At 35.4% G+C, this 12,901-nt stretch overlaps 1 protein-coding gene and 1 non-coding gene across 4 annotated transcripts in view; one reads left to right on the top strand and one right to left on the bottom strand.

Annotated features, from left to right (window-relative positions):
• The window catches only part of LOC120636011 (tensin-1), a 169,885-nt gene that overhangs the window by 26,206 nt on the left and 130,778 nt on the right, over nucleotides 1-12,901 (top strand). The window lies entirely within an intron of this gene.
• Trnam-cau lies at nucleotides 5,247-5,318 on the bottom strand. Its single transcript has one exon. It is a non-coding gene; the product is annotated as a tRNA-Met (tRNA).

Raw genomic sequence — 12,901 nt, 5'->3', positions numbered from 1 at the left:
CAAAAATACCATTTCTTATATATATTTTATGATATTGGTTAAAAATTTCAAAATCTATAGGTACTTGAGGAGAGGTTTTTAAAACAATATTATTAATATTATCACCGAAAATAATCAGTCTAATCCAAAATCTATAGATCGCCGATTCAAAGTTATTAGCTGATCGTATTATCTCTATTCAGCTATGCATACATCTAATCGTATATCTATATCTAATCCTTAAGTTTTCCGCTACAAACCTGTATACTGAATATCACGGACCATACCTACTATGGTTTGGTCCATAATGCACAAAACGATTAATATGAAGTAGGCATTGCATAGTAGCTTTTTAAAAGTGACTAACATTTTAAAATATGAACCCATTATAAATAGCCAGTTAAAAAAAAAAAAACTAACAAGAAGAAATTAAAAATTATTTCCATTTAGATTTAAAGATGCGTTTATAAAACGATAAAAGCATAGATAAAGGTAGTGATCGAAATCTCTCACAGCGGATCTTGAAATAGGGTATTTTGTACCAACATATTAATTTGTTCACCCATATATGTAATTCTGATATCCATCCTATTTTTTTTGTCTTCTTATGTTAACAATCTTTTCAGGATTATTTATTGTAACGCATATTAAAAAAAATTACATTAGGTTTTTGTTTATTTAACGCACCTTTTTTTAAATATTTTTTAAACAAACATAAAAGCTTAAACTTATGAGTAATAAAAATAAATAATAAATACAGTATAGACTGCAATGTTTCTTACATACACTTCGGTATAAAATGTTACATATGCGGCTAGGTATTATCTATTTCCTATGATATGTTCTTACTCGGACTCTAAATTGCTAACGGTACGGGTGGTCTTGGAATCCCAGAAATAATAACCGCCGATGAAATTGTTTCTCAGCGGTCTTCGTATAAGCAACAAAAATGAGTTAACCAAGCACTAAAAATACTTACTCCGAGTTTTACATTTATTATTTCGCAAACAGATGTGTTCCCACTTCCAACATCTGTACCAACAGATGTTTGTACCTATTTGATTACATTTAAATGTAGTAAGATTAACAATTGTTTAGATCGTTGTCTGGCAACATTAGCAATATTCGAACAATAAAAGTGTATACAAATAAAGAAGCTAAATAATTCATTTTTGTTGGTTTGTACGCGCTAATATCTGAAACTAGGAATCAGATTAGAAAATCTTTTTTGGACGAAGGTTGTAGGGTATTTAACATGACGGTAAGAACAAAATATAGATGGACGACTCGACGCGGTAGTTTGGGATATATTGAGAAGGATTGAATAGAGGACGAAAGTTTGTATGGCAAACTGATAAGAAGATGAACGTAGATAAGGTCGCGGTGGAGCTGACCTGATAAGTTAAATTGCCACTTAAAAACTTTTTATTCTAATTTAGGATCGTAGCGTATAATATATAGCCAAATATTTATCGACGAACGTAAGGACAAACAAAAGAAGACTCTTCAGCTTCATAATTACTGGGTTATTAGTAGATATTATTATTCTAGATTTACAGTTATTGGCGTCCGTTAAATTATTTGACATGAGTACTTACTTTATGGGTTATTGATATTCTAAGGCACGTTTTATTTTCACATAAACCTCTTTATTGTCACACAAACCTAGCTTTCTCTTCAATTCACACCATAGAAGGTGAGGCAGGCAGCCACTTTGTTATGTCCTTGCTTAATCTGTGTTAGGCTAGTCACATTATCATACCCGATGGCACGTGATGATGGACTTTAGGATTCAAACTTGAATAAGGCTCCTCAGTGCAGTGGCGTGCATAGAGGTTATGCACAGGGTATGCAGATGATATAAAATGAAGAAAATCTCCAGTACGAGCTATAAAAAACTTTAGGATAAATAAATAAATAAATATACTACGACAATACACACATATTCATTTAGCCCCAAAGTTAGCGTAGCTTGAGTTATGGGTACTAAGATATCTGATGAATATTTTTTTATGAATAAATACTTATAATATACAGATAAACACCCAGCCATTGAAAAACATTCATGTTTATCACACAACATTATAGGATAGGCATTGTATTGTAAGAGTTATAAAAAGCCTACTCTTAAGTATTTATCACTCGTACTAGAGATTTTCTTCATTTTTAATCATCTGCATACCCTGTGCATATCCTCTATGAACGCCACTGGCTCAGTGCCTAACCAAGAAGTACCAAACGAGTTAAAATCAGGGTACTGGGTAATGGGAAAAGCATTACGTATCTTTGCAATGTGTATGCGATTCATGTGATTATAGGAAACTAAAGTAGGTATACCCCTTATCGGTATCCACGCGGGAACGTAACGGTACGATAAATCGCTGGGCGGCCCGGATTTGTAACTCGGGTGGTAACTATCCAGTGCCGAAGCCTCCCATGAGACAAATTATAATAGATTTCGAAACTGCACCTGCCAGAGATCTAACCCGGAACCTCCCAGTTATAAGCCCACGCACAACACTATTGCGTACAGGTCAAGTTTAATATGCCTTTCTGTAATATAATCTAAGTATAAAAAAAAATCCAAACGGCTTTTGCAAGTACCTTTGCTAGGATCTGTCCTCTGGGGTATTAACGTCATTTAATTTAATGTAGCTAAATAGATACCTAGTTATTTATATTACTACTACCGCAGTAAATATATGCTTTATTACATTAACTGTGCTACCACCATGTCTCTGGAAACAATATCAGAAGGGCATATCCTGACCTCCTGTCATTTATTTCGTTATCGAATTCTATATTTCTAAGAATTTTAGTGTTGCACGAGATTATAAAATATATCATAAATATTAAACCTTTTATGTTATTAAAAATACATGAATTTCATAATTTTAGCAATATTAAAGTAATGCACCTACCTATATGTTCGTATCGGATGGTAGCCATATTAAACGCTAAAACACTTAGCAGTGCATCTTTCGTGGTAGTAATATAACGTCATGACATGTAATTATTTTCTTTTCATGAAACTAAATTACAAAGCCCGTTAAATCATTTTCAAACAAAAGGCGCTATGTTTTAAGATGTCATCTCCTAAGCCTCCTTTAGCCTTTTTCTTTGCGCTTAAGCTCTGAGTATGAAAGATAAATGGATACGCTCCTTTTTCATCAACATTTAATATTTAAGATTAGATAGGTAATCTCTCAAGATTTTCTATCTTGTACTATTTAAATGGGAATGCGAAATAATAATTGAAGCGGTGTTAGCGCAGTGAAGTGGTCGTAGCGCAGATTGCAGGAGCTCGACTTCATTTTCGATTTCGAATCCCTTTTCTAAGTTATGTGCGTTTTAGGTTATAAAAATATCGCTTGCTTCCACGGTGAAGGATACCATCGTGAGGAAACCTGCATGCCTGAGAGTTCTACATAATGTTCTCAAAGGTATGTGGAGTCCACCAATCCGCACTGAGCCAGTGTGGTGGACTACGGCCTTAACCCCTTCTTATTGTGGGAGGTAAATCTGTGCTCTATAGTGGGCCGGTAATGGGTCGATATGATGATGATGGTAACTATTTAAATGTCAGACTAAAAAAAGAAAACGAGGAGAAATTACCAATAGATAACCGAACATTTAATTTTCCGGAAAAAGTTTTTTTATATCTCAGCAAAATTTTATACAATTTCGGTAACATAAGACGGCCTTTCTTTATTTTACATTGTAATATATAAAAAGACTGTAAAAACTACCATAACAGTGCAATTTATTAATTTAAATACTAAGTATATGCTAGTATTTGATTCTTCAGCGCTTAAACTTAATAACATGTTTTGTAAACACGTAAACATGCTAAATAACTTTTGGTACATATAAATTATTAATTTACTCCGTATGGACTCACCAATACAAAACTTTTGAACTGTTTTATAAAAGGGCCGCAAGTCGCGACTCACATGCTATCGCGCGCTACAATAAAAATGCGGTTAGTCATGCACCAGAGCAATTTTTTATAAAGAACATTATGTAGGTACTTAGCTAATGTTTTTATTTGTATTTCACAACCATTTTTATTCAGAAACGATTAAATCCTTGACATGTTTTTGCATAATTATAGAACTTATCTATTACCTTTACCGCTATTTGTAGGTACCTACCGACGTACTCACGTAATAGCAATAACACTAAAGGGCCCTATACACGCGTCGATCCATCGTTTCTATAAGTGACAATCAATCGTCGCTTACGAAACGAGTGGTCGTTGCGACCTTACATTGGAACGTGGCAATACAGATTCCAGTAAAGTAGGAAACGGTGATAGCCTAGTGGGTAAGGCTTAGGCTTTTCTTTCGTGGAGACCGAGTTCGAGCCCTATCACTCACCACTTACTTTTCGGAGTTATCTGCGTTTTTAATTTACCTAAAACCTGCATGCCTGATAGTTCTCCATAACGTTCTCAAGGGCGTGTGAAGTCCAATCAGCTCTTGGCCAGCGTGCGACCTAAACCCTTTTCTTTGTGTTGGGCCTATGCTTTATATATATCCCTCTTTCCTAGGAGACCTGTGTCCAGCAGAGGGGAGTTAGTTATCATTACATCGTATTAACTGTATATCGAACATACGCCAGTTTTTATCCGAGAACCGACTTCAGACCGGCCAAGGTATTATTTGGGGGATCTGGCAAAATTGGTCCAAATCTTGCCACGTGAAGTAGGAAATACATTTATCTTTTTTCATATTGCATAATATGTTCTAATTCGATTCCGAGACATAGTAGGTAATATAGAGCGAAATACATGAATGTATGAAATTAAACTAAGCAGAGACCTTTTACCACAGACAAGTGGTAGCTTCTGTCATATCCTTCTATTAAATCCTTATCTTATAATTTTTCTGTGTTGTGTACAATAAAAGTGTATTCATTCATTCATAATGTGTAATAATATCAAAAGGTAATTCCAGGTAGATAATAATTTAACTTGCCCCTTCCTATCTATCAAAGAGTAGTTTTATAATATAAATGAAGCCAGCAACCCTCATTTATGATTTGGATAGGGACGGTCCCTCACGTCTAATCATAAAAGAAGGTGTGCCCGCAATCATCATCATTTAAATTTCGGGGTCGAAACGTTTTAACAGGAATAATACGACAGTCACAAAGTTATGCCACTAATGTAGTGTTAATTAATCTTTGTTGGTTTTGCTTGAAATTATAACAAATATATAAAATGTATAGTTTAACAATATAAAAAAAATATAAAAAATTGATGTTAGCAGAGCGTGGTTTCGATCCACGGACCTCTGGGTTATGGGCCCAGCACGCTTCCACTGCGCCACTCTGCTACGAGTTCATGTTATGAAATAGTACAACATTTAATGTATCACCAAACTTAGGTTTTTAGAGTATGCTGAATAGAGGTGTTTTAAACGTAATAATTTTAAATACTTTAAAAACCTAGCGTTGATTATAACACGATTTATCTATTGAAAAACATAAAAGGGGATTACCATTATAGTTTTATTAAATTTACTACAACTAAACTAAAGACAATCAAGAAACCTACTCCATATTTTCTATTTTCCTTATTTACTAGAACATACCTAAGTAAGGAGGTATCTACGTTACGTAAGTAAGTAAGTTAATGCTTCGTGTTGATCGCTATGTTTTCAAACAATTCTTTCTTCTAATATTTTTTTCTTTTAATTCTTTAGAACAGAGAGAAAAAAAGAAAAAAATATCACTTAATTAATTAAAATGAACGTTGCTTTCGTGGCCAATGGGCCACCTCCTCAGCTCTGTGTACAAAATTGTACCAATGGGATATAAATAGAAAATCGATTTGTGCAGCATGCTATTACTTTTTATTGGTGGTACCCTCCGTATCCCTGGCTTTAGGTAAATATAATTTATATAAAAAAATCAATTACCGTGCGTGTGTCTCACAAAATATATTTTTTGATGTGTTCTCTTTAATACTGTTTTAGGGAACAATATATTGTTGAACTGAAAACCCCACTTGAATGATCGAAAAATCCAGAAAAGTCTTTTGTATAGGAATTGCCAATCCGGATAGCTTTCAATAGATGGCTCGGGTTATCTAATTTGAGTACCTATGTAAAAATTGCTGTTCTAACATTTTGCACATTCAACTCAATCAATACATATCCAGACTCTCTTTCAGTTAGAGAGACTTCCCCTGTGATTAAACTGACTGGGGCACCACATTTTTTGTGTGCAGTATTTCAGTAGGTACTACATTTTTCGCTCCTTTTTGAGTATAGAAAAACTAGGACTTTAGTTAGGACCACTGGTTGTAGAAGTTTTGATGCACTTACGAGTAAGTTTACCTTAGCGTTACTGCAAGATAAATGCGGTATATAAGGTATATTTTATATGGTTTGATACCAATACCTTATAGGCTTATCTTAATAATAAAACGATACCTAAATTGTTAGTTTACATAAACATTCCGAAGCTGTAGTCACTTATCAGCGAACATCAGCTTTCTATTGATGAATAAGTACGTACCTGGTATCTACGCACAATATCAAGGAAAGTAGAGAACATTTGCAAATAATTGCACATTCAAGTAACGATTCACTGGCTGACTACGCGGTACTTTCAACCCGGGCTTAATTTATAGTTCGAGGGACACCTAATTAGAAGAAGCAATTAAGATTGCTGACACGAAGATATTACCTATTGTTCATACATAATGTATAAGTCATTGAAATATCTCTGGAAATTCATAGAGCTTTAAACAGCCAAGCTTTAAGTTATTGTAGCTATTTGCTCCGTACTTACATAGGTATTCCGTTGAAGTGTAGTTGGTCACATTAATATTTTTTTGTCAGACTATGCATAAAATTTAATGCGACTCATAGTAAAACAGTTTTATTAATATTATGAAAATTAAGCTTAATTTGCTATACTCCGCGAACAGCAGCAGAATCTGCAGCAGCAGTATGGCAAATTAAGCTTAATTTTCATATAATATTATGGATTTCCGTAAAGTAACTTCTGCTTCTATCCAAGTTTTATTAGTATAGTAGGTAGAGCTTTTTCTCGGTCCTCTCGCTATGCTTATTTCCGCGTCACCTAGCATTGCTAGTTTTGGGTCAGAAGGGAGTGATTTCCAGCATAACTACGGGCACACGATGCTTAACACCGAAGTCTGAGGTTGATGGACACAGGGCGGCGCTGTAGCACGTGTTCCTTGCATACCCTGCTAAGTTTTCTCTCTGTTAGGCAATTGATGCTACATTTACCATCTGGTGCTTGAGAGCTTTTAGATTTTAATAGAATAGGTCTAAATCCTTCTCATTATGGGAGAAGACCCGTGCCCTGAAGTGGGTCGATGACGGGTTGATTGGTGATGACGATGGATAAATTATAAATGGATTACAAAGAACAAATCTTACCGAAAGTTTTAATACGAAGTTCAACTTTTAAACTCACCTCGTAGATGCAATTGTTACGTAAGAATTTAACCAAATTTATTATTCGCTGCTTATCATTCTTCTTCTTCTTTCGGTGCCTCTCAGACTAGCGAAGGTTGGCAGTCCGCTTCGTAAATTCTCGTCTATCTTTCGCGAGGCGAAGTAATTCTGCTGCTCGCGATTCCAGTCCACTCTCTGATGTTACGAAGCCAGGACTTTTTTCTGCGACCAACGCCTCTACTTCCTGCAACTTTACCTATCATAATAAGTTGAAGGGGCTCATATCTCTCGTGCCTTAGCTCGTGCCCCAGATATGCAACTTTTCTGATCTTGATGGTGTGCAAAAGTTTACGCCGTTGGTTGACGCATCGCAGAACTTCCTCATTGGATACTTTGAGAGTCCAACTAATGGTTAACATACGTCTGAATGTCCAATGCTTATAATTACAAAATTTAAATACAATGTATGTTACATTGCAGTGCTGTGTAAACTACCTCTTTATGGGCTCATCTTGACAATACTATTATCGCGATCTGACCAAATGAAGTCGTATTAATAGATCATCCAAGACATGCAATGCCCGACTCTCTTTCATCCGGTGCACGTGTCCTAGCCATTATAATGCCATAAACTAAAGAGGCATGATTCTCTCTCTTCGCAGTAAAAAGTAAACGTTCATAATTTATTGCATTATTATCATAATCTAAGTATAGAAGTGCAGCGAGCACGCGTAACAAATAACTACAAATAGATAAGAATAAAATACATTGTAGAACTACCATAACGTCTTGTTGTTTATTATTATAATAAATTTAACCTCTACCGTATAGGTACAGTATAGGCTACAGAGTATTTGTGACATGGATCTTACGAAACAGCGTGGTTTGTAAATAAAAGTTTCGTGTAAAATATCTTCGAATACATTCTATGTGTCCAAATTTGGGGTTAAATATCAGAAAAAAGAAAATATTTAGTTTTTGGGCACTCGTATTACATCGTCACACTTAAATGACCAAAATGGCGTCAATCAATAGAGACGAAGAATCAAAGCCTATCCAGTGATAATAAAAGTGACGGCCGACTGGCGCAGTGGGCAGCGACCCTGCTTACTGAATCCAAGGCCGTGGGTTCGATTCCCACAACTGGTAAATGTTTCTGTGATGAACATGAATGTTTATCAGTGTCTGGGTGTTTATATGTATATTATCAGTATTTCTTTATATTATTCATAAAAATAAAAATATTCATCAGTTATCTTAGTACCCATAACACAAGCTACGCTTACCTTGGGACTCGAAGGCGGTGTGTGTATTGTCGTAAAAAAAAAAACAAAAAAAAAAAAATGTAGATCAGCGACTGCGTTAAATGGTACGTCCAATCAAATGCAGTATTAGATTGTGCCACTATGTCTACCAAATACTTATCGATTCGATATTGTGTGATAGTGATTAACATAACATAATAAATGAGAATAAAAACCAACCGGGAGCATCCTGAATTACCAGTATTTTCACGTGCATACGTGGATTAATTTGTATTGTATATGTTACTGGGAATCGTACATGATTATAATGTAAATGGTGATTGGCGATGCAGCAGCGTGTTCGCGCGATGCTTGATGCGTGAGACAATTTTTATTTGGCTTACATCATAGGCCCTTCCATTTTATGCCCGTCACGTTCGTGGGTACACCTTTAGAAATTGCCGCTGCCGCTAGATGATTCAATTGTTCCATAAATTCTCATGTTTTTTGTAAGACATAGAGCCCAATTCCGGATTCGACATCACGTTTATTAAGCTGTAAACAATAAACTTGCCACACACGCGAGCTTACGAAAGTGGCTATCTTCTGTAGATAACGAAAATCTGGATCACTACAAGTGATATAGTGTCATTGTTTATCAGTGAAGAGTCATTATTTCACCCAAATTTAGATAAAGTCGGAAGTAATTGTGAAATGAAAGCTGTATGCTTTCTATTGTTGTATAAATGTTCATAAATATTGTTAGGGAACTGATAAGGCGTCTCGCAGAGATAAGTAGTACCAAGTACAAACTAAAGGAGAACGTATAATATGTTATTATTTAAAAAGGAAACAGTAACTATAACCGAGGTAAATCTTGGTGTTGGTAATGTTACGATCGGGCACCGTTTGGGCCGTAGTCCACCACGCTGGGCCAATGCGGATTGGTAAACACCTTTATGAAGAATTCTTAGGCATATATATAGGTTTCCTCACGTTGTTTTTATTCACCCTTAAAGCAAGTTATAGTTAATTGCTTAAAACATACATAACTTTGAAAGTTAGAGGTTCGTTGCTGGGAATCGAACTCGGTCTCACTGAAAGTGCAGCAAAGTAACCACTTAGCTACAGATGAAGAAATTTTTAAAATCAGTCCTGTACTGTAGGAGCCTATTCGGTGCAAAAACAAACAAAAAAATCTTTTAAAATTAGTACTTATATGCGTAATGCGAAATAATATAAACTCAAAAGTAAACTTTAAAAGGTGCGAGTAATTTTTAGATGGAAATCTAAATTTATCGGGTGATCGGATCAAAATAAATAAAAGAAATTATTACGCATGAGGCGCCCGGGGCCACATTAAGTCAAAGCCTGTAATTTAATCAATATGAATTCTTATATAAATTTCAAAATAATAGCAACGGTTGTGTAGTGATTACGAAACAATGGAGGTTAATATCAAAGCGCACCGCTTCCGTTGATTTATCGTTTTCCGCCATTGAACCCTTTGTTTTCATCCTGAGTCGTTGATCGTTTACTTGTTCCTTGATCAAAAGTCCCTTGTTTACCACTAATAGCAGTATCCGTAGCCGACAACTTATATTAAAAGTTAAATTCAAAGCCTTCTTTATCAAAACGAGCGATAGAAGATAGCTGTGACACATATACTTTAAATACATATTCTATTACATCTTTTGTGTGCTTCTTAACTCTTATTTTATTAAGGTTATGGTGATTATTTTCCGAATTTGTTAATTTTAAACTTACGCACCCAGATCTATGAAGGAAACTGCAATAAACTTAGCTGGGTGTTTTTTATCACTTTTAAAATAAAACTATATACCTAGTTACAACAATCATCAACATCATCATATCAACCCATTACAAGCCCAATACAGGGCACTAAATTCCACAATGGAAAGGGTTTAGGCCGTAGACCACCACCCTGGCCCATTGCGGATTGGTAGATATCACACGAATCCTGGCATGCAGGTTTCGTCACGATGTTTTCATTCATCGTTGAAACAAGTGATATTTTTAGTCACGTTATATAACCTAGAAGATTTTTAGTCACATTTTCTGTTTTATTTGGTTGAAAATATTTATTCAATTTTACCGAAAATACAATATGTTTACGTTTTAAAATATGTAGGTACTGGTTACGAATTGTTGTTAATTTACTTCTTTAACTCTTAAAATGTTTGATCATAAATCAAATAATTTTAGATCTTGTTTTTCTGAACTACGCCTATCCTGAGTCTACGTAGGTAGGTACTTGTTTACCTTTATATCGGAAAGATATAATTCTATTTTGGAAGGAAGGCGTCTTATTGATTCAGGCCAGTGTAATGAGGAACTGCGTAAGGTGAAATAAGATTGATTACGTACATAGTCTTATGTACCTACGTATGCAGTTTGTCGAAATAAATCCCATTTCTCAGGATTCAAACCTACATTAATATTTAAAAACGAATCCTTATAGGATCAGTGTCTATGAATTTACTTACAAAAGTTAAAATTTTGTAGACAAACGGTAGTTTAGAGATAGGTTCATCATCAGCATCATCACTTCAACCGATTTAAGTCCACAGCTGGGCACAGGTCGCTTGTAGAGAATTTGGCTCCCAGCGTCTCGTTTGTTGTCGGCTGACCACTTCGTTGGGAGCCGACCAAAGCTGCGTTTACCAGTGCAGGGTCGCCATTCCAGCACCTTGGGATCCCAGCGTCCCAGCTATCATTTCTGATTTGATAACGTAGGGTTAGGGTATTGCGAAGACTAATTAAACACCTACAACTAAATTTGCTTTAACGGTAAAGAAAAAATCTACATGTCTCTGGGTTCTCCATAATATTCTAATAGGCGTGAGAAGTCTATTAATCCGTATTTCACAAGCCTGGTGAACTTCGGTCTAAACCCGTCTCATTCCGAGAGGAGATCCAAGAGGAGATCCCTTTAGTGGGCTGGTACAGGTTGGTAATGTCATAACGATGATGACGTACATACAAAATAGTGTGTATAGTGAAAATCCCTGGAAAGAAAATAACAGATGGGAATGTGTTACATATCACAGGAAGCTATATTTATTTCGATACTTTTTCGTTTACACGGTATTGTTGTTTTAATAAATATTGTACCGCCTGTGCTCACAGTTGTCGACTTATTGCTTTCAGTATCTATCTTGCGTAATACGAGTTCGCTCGCTAGCGATGATGGTTTTCGAGTAACGAAATGACAACGTCAGTGTTACCTTTATTCATCAACGTTAGCCTAAAGAATTTCGTACAACTGGGGGAGGTCTCATGAGAATAATTAAGCGCTAAGACCTGTAATACTAAGCCGACTTGAGCTAAACAGGTTCAGTAAGCTCCTGCATAGATTGAACGATACTTGAGAACTTGTTCTTAGCTTTATATCGGTTTTTATAAGTCTTTTCGACGCTTTTCTACCGCGGGCTAGGCTGGATGGTGTATCTTCGACCATAATAATCGTGAAGCTAAGCTCTCCGAGGCACGGGGGAAATTTAAAGGCCGAATTTGGACTTCCAAAGCTGTACACTCATCTAGCTACCAGCTTGAATCAAAAGCAATTAGGCCACACTATATTTTTGAATTAGAGCATGTTTACTGAGAAAGTTATCGCTATAAAATATCCCATACTTGTTGCGAAAGAAACCGCGGGGCACAGCTAGTAAATTATACTTCCGACTTTACTGAACAGTATGCCCAAAACCAGACAAATGTGTCCTGTGTAACAATAAGGTACTCTTCTGAAAAATATTTCGCCATCGGGGTAAAACGTAGAACATTGGAGGATTGGTGTCATCGCTCTTTATACTAATATAATATTATACTAATAATTTGTTATTAATAAACCTTAAAGCTACCAAACTCCAGAATTATTTCACCATACCAAGCTATATTATTTAGAGGTAATGGTAATGCTATTTTATATTTAATTTCAGTAACCCTGAAATAATTACGTAGGTAGATACGTATACCGTATTTGTAACGCAAAAAGAAAAAGCGATATTGTTTTGCTTTTGCGTGCTGACTAAATCTTGGTTTGTCATACATAAATATTATACCTACTATCTATACCTAAAACACTGGTATTTAGTGAAAAAAAAAATACTCAACTACACTTAAATTTAATTATTGATTTTTTCAATTGTCATTATTAGGAAAAGACTATAAATCCCTGCAGATGTAGTATAGCAGAATGTTTATTGCGTTGTAGTTGTT

This window comes from Pararge aegeria, chromosome 3, assembly GCF_905163445.1.
Source record: "Pararge aegeria chromosome 3, ilParAegt1.1, whole genome shotgun sequence".
NCBI classification, from domain to species: Eukaryota; Metazoa; Arthropoda; class Insecta; order Lepidoptera; family Nymphalidae; genus Pararge; species Pararge aegeria.
This window is presented reverse-complemented; position numbering and strand designations above follow the sequence as displayed.